Raw genomic sequence first — 12,723 nt, forward strand, 5'->3', positions numbered from 1 at the left:
GATCTAGGGTATACAGGTCCTCTATGGTATAACAACCTAGGTCCTGAACATATCCACCTCTATAAAATATGTACCAACAATGTACATGGATCAAAGCAAAGGTATACAGATCAGGTATGATATAAAAATATAGATACATATGTCAGATAATAAAAATCCAGAGTCTAGTCCTAAACTCAGTATAGCATGGTATGTCACTTACTATAGGAACTAAAGTACTCATGGTAAGAATCATGAAGTATAAACATGGATACATAATAAGCGACCAAACAGATCATGCTATGGGTATCAGACCGTGACATACCAAAGGCAAACTGTTGGATTTTTCGGGCCGCAAAAACTGCTTTTTCGCGTCGCGGAAACCCCGAAACACCCTAGCCAACGGATCCGTGCGAAGAATAATTTTCAAAAACTTACGAGTACGAGTTTATCTAGATCTACACTTAGATCTACATGGAGAAAATCTTATACCTTCGATGCGTGCCCTTCGCGAGTCCCGCTTGTCCAAGGAGATGCCGGATCTCTAGTTGTCAAAGTAGACAACTCTCTAGAAATATCCACACGAACAAGATGTGTTCTCTAACACACAAGGATGGAGAAGAGAACACCACAAGTGTGCTAGCACTTCTTGATGCTCTCGGATGGGATTGGAAGAAGAAGAAAGGAAAAGAAGAGAACACACTCCTCTAAAATCTCTATGTGACTTTCACTAACCTTTCTTCTTGGATTAGATTCACTCTCCTTTTTCTCCCTTGCTTGAAACCCACGACCAAGAGAAGAGAAGGAGCAAGAAGAGAGCTTAGGAGGAGGAAGATGACTTGAATGAGAGTTACTCATTAAAAGAAAACTTCTCTTTTCCATCAAGTGGTGTAACCCCCTTCACATTAATCACAATTAATGTGGAGGCCATTAAAGAGAATAGTTGTAACCTCCATGAGGTGGCACATGTGATGATGTGGCACATCATCATTAGTTCTCCTAATGCCACGTCACAAATGATGTGTCATAAAGTCAAGTCAAACTTGACTCTTCCTCTTCCTCTCAAGTCAAGTCAAACTTGACTTAATTTCTCTCATGGTTGATCTAATCCAACCATTTAATTCAAGCCAATTTAATATAATGAATCTAATTCATTTAATTAAATTGATTCAATGAGTCATAATCTAAATTAGACTCATTGAACACATGAATCAACTTGAGTCCAACTCAATTAGCCCAATTAAGATTACTCTTAATCCAATTTGATTCATCAAATGAATCTAATCCTCTTGGTTCATCATATGAACCTAATCTCCATCCACTTGTTCTTTGTGTGTGACCCAATAGGTTCTTGTAACGTTGGCAATGCCCCTAAACTCATTTAGAAGCATAAGTAATGAGCGGTATCTAGCAATACATCATTACTACCCAAGTTACAAGAATGTTGAGATCCAACATCACCTTGTGACTACTAATTGTGACTCCTCACAATATATGACAAGTGTCCTTCTATCCTAGACATCTAGATTGATCAATGTGAGGCATAGACCGTGTCATCCTCTAATCAATCTAAATCTTGAACTCCAAGTAGACTCACTAAATCAAATGAGCTCAATATCTTATATTGACTCATTTGGGCATGGCCATGCACTTCGTGATCTCACTCTATCAAGAATACCGATGTCTCTCCCGTCATATAGGAGGGATAGATCCCATCTACATCACTCACATCCCTCCGCATAATTTGTTACATGCCCAGTAATCGCCTTTATAGTCCACCCAGTTACGGGTGACATTTGACGAAACCAAAGTACATAACTCCTTATGTAGGGAACCATGGTGACTTCAGGTCTAAGGACTAGTAGTCATACTAATAGCCACATGAGAAAGTATATGACACTCATATAACGATCCATGATACTTTCTCATGGCGGGTCATTCAGTATACATTCTCTAATGTATACCCATGTGTCAACTTGATATCTCTATATCCATAACTTGTGAGATCAAGTCATCGAGTTGACCTACATGCTAGTCTTATTGCATTAACATTGTCCCTGAATGTTAATACTCGACTAGGAATGATTAAGAGTAGTGTTCCCTATATCATCTCACTATCGGTTCAACTAACCGATTGATATAGGTGAGAACCTTCTACTCAAGGACAGTATTATGCTTAGTTTATTTGGCACCAATACAAGTAAGTATAATAACCAAAACAAATACCTTTTATTTATATAGAATATGATACAACAAGTCCAAAATATAATCATCAAATGATTGGCTCTAGGGTTCTAGCTAACAATCTCCCACTAGCACTAGTGCCAATCAGTGTAGGCTCTAAGCCCCAATGACCTAGTGTGACCATCATGCTTCCTCTGTGCCAAAGCCTTGGTCAAGGGATCTGCGATGTTAGCCTCTGTAGGTACTCTGCAAATCTTCACATCTCCTCTCTCGATGATCTCTCGAATGAGATGGAAGCGCCGTAGTATGTGTTTGGTCCGCTGGTGTGAGCGAGGTTCCTTCGCCTGTGCTATAGCTCCATTGTTGTCACAATAGAGCTCAATAGGGTCAGCAATGCTAGGAACCACCCCAAGTTCAGTGATGAACTTGCGAATCAAAACTGCCTCCTTTACTGCCTTTGATGCAGCAATATACTCGGCCTCTGTCGTAGAATCAGCTACTGTGTCCTGCTTCGAACTCTTCTAGCTCACAGCACCACCATTAATGCAAAATACGAACCCCGACTGCGATCTATAGTCAACCTGGTCGGTCTGTAAGCTAGCATCACTGTAACCCTTTACAGCTAGCTCATCATTGCCTCCATATATCAAGAAATATTCTTTAGTCCTTCTTAAGTACTTAAGAATATTCTTGACCGCTATCCAGTGACTTTCACCTGGATCTGACTGGTATCTTCTTGTCATGCTCAAAGCATACGAGACATCAGGTCGAGTACATAGCATGACGTACATGATAGATCCTATGACTGAAGCATAAGGGATCTGATCCATGCGGTCTCTCTCCTCTCTAGAAGAAGGAACTTGAGTGTTCGAAAGACTCACGCCATGTGACATCGACAGAAACCCCTTCTTGGAGTTCTGCATGGCAAGCCGAAGAAGTACCTTGTCAATGTATGTACTCTGACTTAGGCAAAGCAATCTCTTAGATCTATCTCTATAGATCTGTATCCCTAGAATGCGGGATGCCTCACCTAAGTCATTCATTGAGAAACATGTCCCTAGCCAAGTCTTGACAGATTGTAGCAAAGGGATGTCTTTCCCAATGAGTAGTATGTCATCCACATACAATATGAGGAAGACAACTATATCCCCTACAACCTTCTTGTAGACACAAGGCTCATCTTCGTTCTTGATGAAACCAAACTGTTTGATTGCATCATCGAATCAAAGATTCCAGCTCCGAGAAGCTTGCTTTAGTCCGTAAATGGACCTATGCAGCTTGCATACTCTGCTAGTATGCTATGGATCTACAAAACCCTCAGGTTATGTCATGTACACATCCTCGAGTAGGTTTCCATTCAGAAACGCGGTTTTGACATCCATCTGCCATATCTCATAGTCATGGTAGGCTGCAATAGCAAGCATGATCCGAATGGACTTAAACATCGCTACTGGAGAAAAGGTTTCATCATAGTCAATACCATGAATCTGCTTGAAAACTTTAGCTACCAAGCGACCCTTATAGATAAGTCCATCCATGTCAGTCTTTCTCTTAAAGACCCACTTACACCCAATGAGTTTTACCCCTTCAGGTGGATCAACCAAAGTCCATACTTGGTTGGTGTACATGGATTCCATCTCGGATCTCATGGATTCTAGCCATTTCTTGGAATCTGGTCTCATCACAGCTTCCTGATAGGTGGTAGGCTCATCCTCTATGAGCACAACGTCATCATGGTCAGACAAGAGAAATGAATATCTCTCAGGCTGACGACGTACCCTATCAGACCTGCGAAGAGGTATGTCTACTTGAACTGGTTGTTGTTCCTCAACTCCTTGTGGAACAACCTCATCCACAACACTTTGTGGTTCCAGTTCAACTTCCATCGAGGCATCAGTGCTATTGTTCGCATCTTGAACTTCTTCAAGATCGAACGTGCTCCCACTAGTCTTTCTAGAAACAAAGTCCCTTTCTAAAAAGACCCAGTCTTTGCCACAACTACCTTGTGCTGACTGGGAATGTAGAAGTAATATCCCTTAGTTTCCTTGGTATATCCAATAAAGTAGCACTTGTCGGATTTGGGTCCTAATTTGTCGGAAACTTGACGTCTAACGTAAGCCTCACAACCCCAAATCCTCATGAAAGACACCTAGGCATCTCTCCCAGTCCATATCCTATATGGTGTCTATATCACGGTCTTGGATGGAACTCGGTTAAGTATAAAAGCTGCCGTGTCTAGAGTATAACCCCAAAGGTATGTCGGAAGATCTGTGTGACTCATCATAGATCGTACCATATCTAATAGGGTACAATTCCTCCTTTCGGATACACTATTCCACTATGGTGTTCCAGGAGGAGTGAGTTGGGATAGAATCCCACACTCATCTAGATAGTCACAGAACTCATGGCTAAGGTATTCTCCACCTCGATCGGATCGAAGTATCTTAATACTCTTGCCAAGCTGGTTCAGTACTTCATTCTTGAATTCTTTCAACTTTTCAAAGGATTCAGACTTATGTGTCATCAAGTACACATAACCATATCTACTGAAGTCATCAGTAAATGTGATGAAGTACCTATAACCGCCTCTAGCAGCGACATTGAAAGGGCCACATACATCACTATGTATGAGTCCTAACAATTCAGTCGCTCTTTCACTGTGCCCACTAAAGGGAGTCTTGGTCATCTTGCCTAGTAGGCATGACTCGCACATCTTATAAGATTCAAAATCAAATGAATCCAGCAAACCATCCTTATGGAGCTGGGATAAGCGCTTGTCATTTATATGACCTAAGCGACAGTGCCAGAGATAGGTTTGGTTCAGGTTATTTGACTTGAACCTCTTGGTATTTATGTTATAGATAGGGCTCTCAAGGTCTAGAATATAGAGTCCGTTCATCAGAGGTGCACTACAATAGAACATATCGTTTAAATAGACGGAACAACATTTGTTCTTTATTGTAAACGAAAAATCCTTTCTTGTCCAAACAAGAAATTGAAATTATGTTCTTAGTCAAGGCATGCACATAACAACAATCATCTAATTCTAGTACAAGCCCAGAGGGTAGAGATAGATAGTAAGTTCCTACAGCAATGGCAGCAACCCGTGCTCCATTTCCTACTCGTAGGTCTACCTCGCCCTTCGTCAATGCCCTGCTATTTCTCAGCGCTTGTACATTAGTACAAATGTGCGAAGCACATCTGGTATCTAATACCCATGATGAAGAAATAGAGAGGTTGACTTCTATAACATGTATACCTGAAGTAGAAATCTTATTTCTCTTCTTCTTAAGATCTTCCAGGTATTCTTTGGAGTTCCTCTTCCAGTGCCTTGCTTGTCCTTGATATAGGTGACAAAGATGTTCAACCATATCGTAAGCGCCCATCAACTCATGTTGCTTCTGAAGCTCAGAGTTCATGGTCGCGAGCATAAGACAGGACACATCTAATGCGTCATCTTGATGCTTCTTGTAAGCATCTTGGTCTGCTCGCGTGGCAGTGGCAGGAGGAGTCTCCAGAACGTACATTTTACGTTCTTGGGTGAGAACTATTCTCAGGTTCCTGTACCAGTCCAGGAAATTTTCTCCGTTGAGCTTGTCCTTCTTAAGGACAGAACGCAAAGAGAAGTTCTTCGTGTTTGACGTCATGGAAATTCTACAACAGAAATAAATGGAAAAATAAATATCATATTCTTTTAAATCATTTAATTAGGCCTTCAACTAAATGATGCTCCCACTGAATTCTATAATTCATGTGGGACAAGATCCACATCATACTAACCCTTGAGTTAGCTTTGGCTAATACGCCCAAGATTTAGTATGATCGGTAGGTAACGATTACCAATTACATCTCTATGCAACTCTTGTTTATAGGATCATTATCTGCAGTTATATTTAAACTTGAGTTAGCTTTGGCTAATACGCCCAAGAATTAATATAAATGTGATTTATGTCCTATCTTTCCAATCGTTGGAAGAATGCCTATAGTTGTACTCGATCCAATCGAGTTAACTAGTTACTCAATCTAATTGAGTTGTACTCACCCATGCGTTGATAGGCGGGACCAAGATTACCCCTCTGTACCCTACCAAGATAATATGTATTGCTCTGCTTTGGCAGATTCAACAATACATGTGATCGAGGTAGTGATAGGTATCACGGCACGGTAGACATTAGAGTTGACGTGATTTAGATCTAATCTAAACGTCGATGTTGTATCATATACTCGATATAGATCTAATCTAATCGATAGGGTGCATCTTGTACACGATGTAGATCTAATCTAATCGTAAGGGTTCATCTTGTGCACGATTTAGATCTAATCTTAATCGTTAGACACGAATTAATTACTTAATTAAACATGCATCACATACACAAGTAATTAACTAAATTTTGTGATTATGTCATGGTCCTACTACGATCTTCTCAAGCCAATGAGAAGATCGGATGATCAACCTAAGGTTAACAGCTTCTCAAGCTCCTTCCTTTGACCACCTCGTGTTGCTCGCGCCCTCCTCGTAACTCCGTCTCGAGTGGACCTTCCACCGCTTCAAAATTTACATTACAATTTTGAAACTCGAGTTACATTCGAGTCTAAATCTAATTTACAACCAGAATATAAATAGGGAGGTACGACGCGCAGGTCGCGTATCAAATACAACACACACAAACACATGACGGCACGCAGGCCGTATTATAAATTACAACACAAATTATCCAATCGAATTGGGTCTTTGGGCCATGACTATCACAAAAATAATATATAATTCTAAATTATATATTTCTACAATTTTCTGTAATTTTTCCTATAATTTTTACAATTTTTACGAGTACAATTTCCCGGCGATTCCGTTTAGCGGTTTTCGGGCGCAATCGCGGAACGAATCCCCTTGCGGGGCCAGGGGTAGCGGCCCTACCCGCGATCTAACCATCACGAGGGTTCCTTTGCGATCTAACAGCGCCTTAGCCCGCTGTCCCAAAATGTTTTGGGGCGAAACTTGGCCGTTTTGGGAAAAACTTATCGGTAGTCGAAGCCTACAAGTGTAGAAACACTTGTGCTTCGCTTCTACGAGAAAAATACTCATAAAAACCAGTAAAAATATAAAATTACAGAAATTCACAGAATGTTTATTTTTCATAAAAACCAAAATAAACTCGTATTCGTCTTCGCACGTGGCTCTGATACCACTGTTGGGTTTTTCGGGCCGCAAAAACTGCTTTTTCGCATCGCGGAAACCCCGAAACGCCCTAGCCAACGGATCCGTGCGAAGAATAATTTTCAAAAACTTACGAGTACGAGTTTACCTAGATCTACACTTAGATCTACATGGAGAAAATCTTATACCTTCGATGCGTGCCCTTCGCGAGTCCCGCTTGTCCAAGGAGATGCCGGATCTCTAGTTGTCAAAGTAGACAACTCTCTAGAAATATCCACACGAACAAGATGTGTTCTCTAACACACAAGGATGGAGAAGAGAACACCACAAGTGTGCTAGCACTTCTTGATGCTCTCGGATGAGATTGGAAGAAGAAGAAAGGAAAAGAAGAGAACACACTCCTCTAAAATCTCTATGTGACTTTCACTAACCTTTCTTCTTGGATTAGATTCACTCTCCTTTTTCTCCCTTGCTTGAAACCCACGACCAAGAGAAGAGAAGGAGCAAGAAGAGAGCTTAGGAGGAGGAAGATGACTTGAATGAGAGTTACTCATTAAAAGAAAACTTCTCTTTTCCATCAAGTGGTGTAACCCCCTTCACATTAATCACAATTAATGTGGAGGCCATTAAAGAGAATAGTTGTAACCTCCATGAGGTGGCACATGTGATGATGTGGCACATCATCATTAGTTCTCCTAATGCCATGTCACAAATGATGTGGCATAAAGTCAAGTCAAACTTGACTCTTCCTCTTCCTCTCAAGTCAAGTCAAACTTGACTTAATCTCTCTCATGGTTGATCTAATCCAACCATTTAATTCAAGCCAATTTAATATAATGAATCTAATTCATTTAATTAAATTGATTCAATGAGTCATAATCTAAATTAGACTCATTGAACACATGAATCAACTTGAGTCCAACTCAATTAGCCCAATTAGGATTACTCTTAATCCAATTTGATTCATCAAATGAATCTAATCCTCTTGGTTCATCATATGAACCTAATCTCCATCCACTTGTTCTTTGTGTGTGACCCAATAGGTTCTTGTAACGTTGGCAATGTCCCTAAACTCATTTAAAAGCATAAGTAATGAGCGGTATCTAGCAATACATCATTACTACCCAAGTTATAAGTATGTTGAGATCCAACATCACCTTGTGACTACTAATTGTGACTCCTCACAATATATGACAAGTGTCCTTCTATCCTAGACATCTAGATTGATCAATGTGAGACATAGACCGTGTCATCCTCTAATCAATCTAAATCTTAAACTCCAAGTAGACTCACTAAATTAAATGAGCTCAATATCTTATATTGACTCATTTGGGCATGGCCATGCACTTCGTGATCTCACTCTATCAAGAATACCGATGTCTCTCCCGTCATATAGGAGGGATAGATCCCATATACATCACTCATATCCCTCCGCATAATTTGTTACATACCCAGTAATCGCCTTTATAGTCCACCCAGTTACGGGTGACTTTTGACGAAACCAAAGTACATAACTCCTTATGTAGGGAACCATGGTGACTTCAGGTCTAAGGACTAGTAATCATACTAATAGCCACATGAGAAAGTATATGACACTCATATAACGATCCATGATACTTTCTCATGGCGGGTCATTCAGTATACATTCTCTAATGTATACCCATGTGTCAACTTGATATCTCTATATCCATGGCTTGTGAGATCAAGTCATCGAGTTGACCTACATGCTAGTCTTATTGCATTAACATTGTCCCTGAATGTTAATACTCGACTAGGAATGATTAAGAGTAGTGTTCCCTATATCATCTCACTATCGGTTCAACTAACCGATTGATATAGGTGAGAACCTTCTACTCAAGGACGCTATTATACTTAGTTTATTTGACACCAATACAAGTAAGTATAATAACCAAAACAAATGCCTTTTATTTATATAGAATATGATACAACAAGTCCAAAATACAATCATCAAATGATTGGCTCTAGGGCTCTAGCTAACACAAACATGATCATTGCTTGCAGCTATAAAATACTATGCATATCCAATTGACAATATCATAAAAAGATAAGTCAAGAGGTACCCGCCTCAACTGTAGATCGAGCTAGACAACCTTTGCGTCAAAGTGCTCGTCCCAAATCAATGTCCTGTAATAGTCACATTTAATTTAGCTACATATGTATATCACATAGCTAAAATAATCTCTTAATTACCAGAATCCTATTTCGTTTATTTATTCTCGATTAACCAATGATTCGGATCTAACCATCTAGTTATCCAATTATCCCTAATTCAAAACATAAACTTAATTCATCAACATCATGTATTACAATTACTACACTTCCTTTATAGCTCGGATTAAAGCATATCCTTAAAAAACTCACCTTAGCAACCTCTTCCTTGAGGTCCTCAGCCGAAGCAAGATCGCCACAGCAAATTCCAAAAGCCCCAAATCTGGATGTCTCAGCTGCTGGACTACTTCACTAACTGTATCAAGAGGGGGGAATCAAGAAATCAACAAGGCATTCACCTAACAATCTAATTCCAGTGATAGTTCATTCCCATAACCTCTTCCGCTTCACACACCGGTGCTGTTCACGGATCTGACAAAGGTAGCTATCTCCTTTCGACAACCAAGGCGACCCGAATCCACTGCACCTACTGCCTCCCTACCAACCAAACACCCAATAAGCACAAACAGATATCAGACACCCAAATCACTACTAGAAGGTGTACCTACCTCTAAGATCACCACGACCAGAGAGGAAAAAGGGCAAAATCAACGACTGTGCTTGGGCACAGCGGCAGACCCTGGAGAGCGCTGCAGTGAATCACACTTCAACGATCAGGCGACTGTGTGCCCAAAGCTAGGGCACGGCTCGGAAGGGAAGGTTGCTCGAGTGGCTGGCAAAGGCAGTGTCGGGACCCTAGGGTTGAGATCGGCGGTGATGCGATGCCAAATCTAGGGCACGACAAGTTCCTTTAGTGGCGCAGCAGCAACTCATGAAGAGGGAGAGGCTCGACTGTGCCAGGAGATGTCGGGCGGTGCTAGGCGGCTACGGCACAGGCGCTAGGGGCAGAAGAGAGGTGCTCGGCTGCCGGCGCTCAGAGGAGGAGATGAAAAAGGTCGGCGCTATGGTTGAGGAGGAGCGACACGCGGCAGTGCTAGGGCACAAGCGACGGCGGCACTGGGTCAAACCTGGTGGCCGACGAAGGTACTGTGCAGAGGAAGAAGATGAAGAGGAGAAGGTGGAACCGTCGCGTGAGAGGAGAAGAAGGATGGCAGCGTCGGGGAACGGCTTGGCACGCGGGAGAGAAAGAAAATGGAGAAGAATAAAAGAAAAGAGAAAAACAAAAGAAAATAAAACATTTCCTCGCCTAAACGGGTAGCCAAAACAGGCTTTCCCGAGCCCCATTTTTATCCTCGTAAACTCGTCCATACGGTCTCTGAAAAATTCCAGAAAAATTTCTAAAATTCCGGAAAATTTCCCTTATCATTATTCGCCATTTTTTTTTCTCGGTATTTTACAATTTTTATTGTATTGCAGGTCTGGATGTGTGAATATGTCAGAACAATGGATCCTTACAGATGGCATGCCCTTCCCAGAATATGCAGATGGAAGTGGTCAGGCTCCTGGGTGGAGACAATAAAGGTTAGGATCGCAGAATTACCTCCTGCAAAAATAATTATTGATTTAAGTCCATCGAACCTAGAGACACACTTGCTCTCAAACGTTTCTCTAGAAGATCTTGTAGAGCATATTGATCAACAAATTGCAAAGGAATTTTTACAATTAGCTGGTGAGGGAAATTATGAACAAATTCCAAAGCAATTTACTGAACAGGCAACCGATGCTCAGGAAATTCCCCACCAAGTTCCTGCACAGGAAGCCGTAGCTCTGGAAATGCCTGAATAAGTTATTGAGAAATTAACTCTAGAATATATTCAGAAGAAAGAGGCTTGCACAAATTGTCAAGCCAGGGAGGTTGAAATTTCTCAACTGGAGTCTGTGGTTGAGGGCAAGGACCAGATCATTGCCCAGATGGAGGCCACAATTAGTGAGTTAATTCAGGAGAATAAAAAAGGTGTCAATGATTTTGAAACTTTAATAGATTGCAAGGACAAAATGATTGAGGAAAAGGACAGAATTATAATTATAAAAGATAAAATTATAGCAGAGCAAGAGAAAAAAAATCAAAGATTTTCAAAGTCAGTTGATTGCCAAAGATATAGTGACATCACCTGCTAAACAACCAATAACAAGGGGAAAAAGGAGTGCTTAAAAGAGATTCCCACCCTCAACTACAAAAGAGATTAAGTTAGTGCTCTTGGCAAAAAGAATTAAAAAAGTCACTTCCCAAGATGAGCATGAGTTAGAGATTGCTAAGGGCAGCGGAGAGGAAATTATTGAAGTTCCTGGTAAAGCGCAGAGGGTCGTGACTCATCTACTGATGTAGTGACCACAACTTCATCATCTAAACGCTTGCATGCGCTTGTCAAACACAAATATAAAATTATGAAGGTACGATTTGTTGGTGCGGGAAGCATCCGACGATCGAACCATAGTTTTGATAATGACAAAAGAGATTCAAAGTTAAGGTTAATTGTTATCTAACGAGCTTAAACAAGTTTGTAGGAAAGTCCTAATTGCGGTTAGACAGGTGAAAAATCCTAAGGGGAGGTAACCTTAGGTCCTAGGGGGCAGTAACCCTAGGTGGAGGAGAAATCCTAAGGGGGGGGGTAACCTTAGGTCCTAGGGGGAGGTAACCCTAGGTGAAGAAAAACCCTAGGTCCTAGGGGGTGGTAACCCTAGGTGGAAAGTCCAGTCGGTCTGGAGGACCGAACTGACATCAGGTATGATCTCCAGAGTGGAGTAGGTGATGATGTGTTCCCCGGAAGAGGGAACAGTAGGCGTTGGTTCGACCTAAGGTTTTCGGTCGAAAATTTGAAATCAGAACCGGACAGTCCAGAGGCTGTCAAATACTCTTTTTATTGTATTTATATGTGTGCTAACTTTGTCTTGCAAGGTATGTGGGTGTTTTGTGAATTAACATATTTTGTAGGGACTAAAGTACACATCTTGCCTCGGTTGAACAGTACTCGAGGCGCCCTCATGGAGCTTGGAGGCGCCTCGGGTGCAGAGTGTGAGCTCGCTGCGAAGAGGAGCTGGAGGCGCCTCAATGGTCATTGGAGGCGCCTTGGACCATTACTTTGAGGCGCCTCAAAGGGTGATGGAGGCGCCTTAAACCAGATAAGTTGCGACCAGTTCTGTTTTGATCCGCGCGACTGACTCGGCAAGTTGGATGCACCTTGGACAGGCTTAGAGGTGCCTTCAGTAGGTTATATAAGCAGATTTCGAGCAACACTTCGAGATATCAATTGACAAGCAATCTTTCCTCGATTAGC

This window comes from Zingiber officinale, chromosome 7B (assembly GCF_018446385.1).
Source record: "Zingiber officinale cultivar Zhangliang chromosome 7B, Zo_v1.1, whole genome shotgun sequence".
NCBI lineage: Eukaryota > Viridiplantae > Streptophyta > Magnoliopsida > Zingiberales > Zingiberaceae > Zingiber > Zingiber officinale.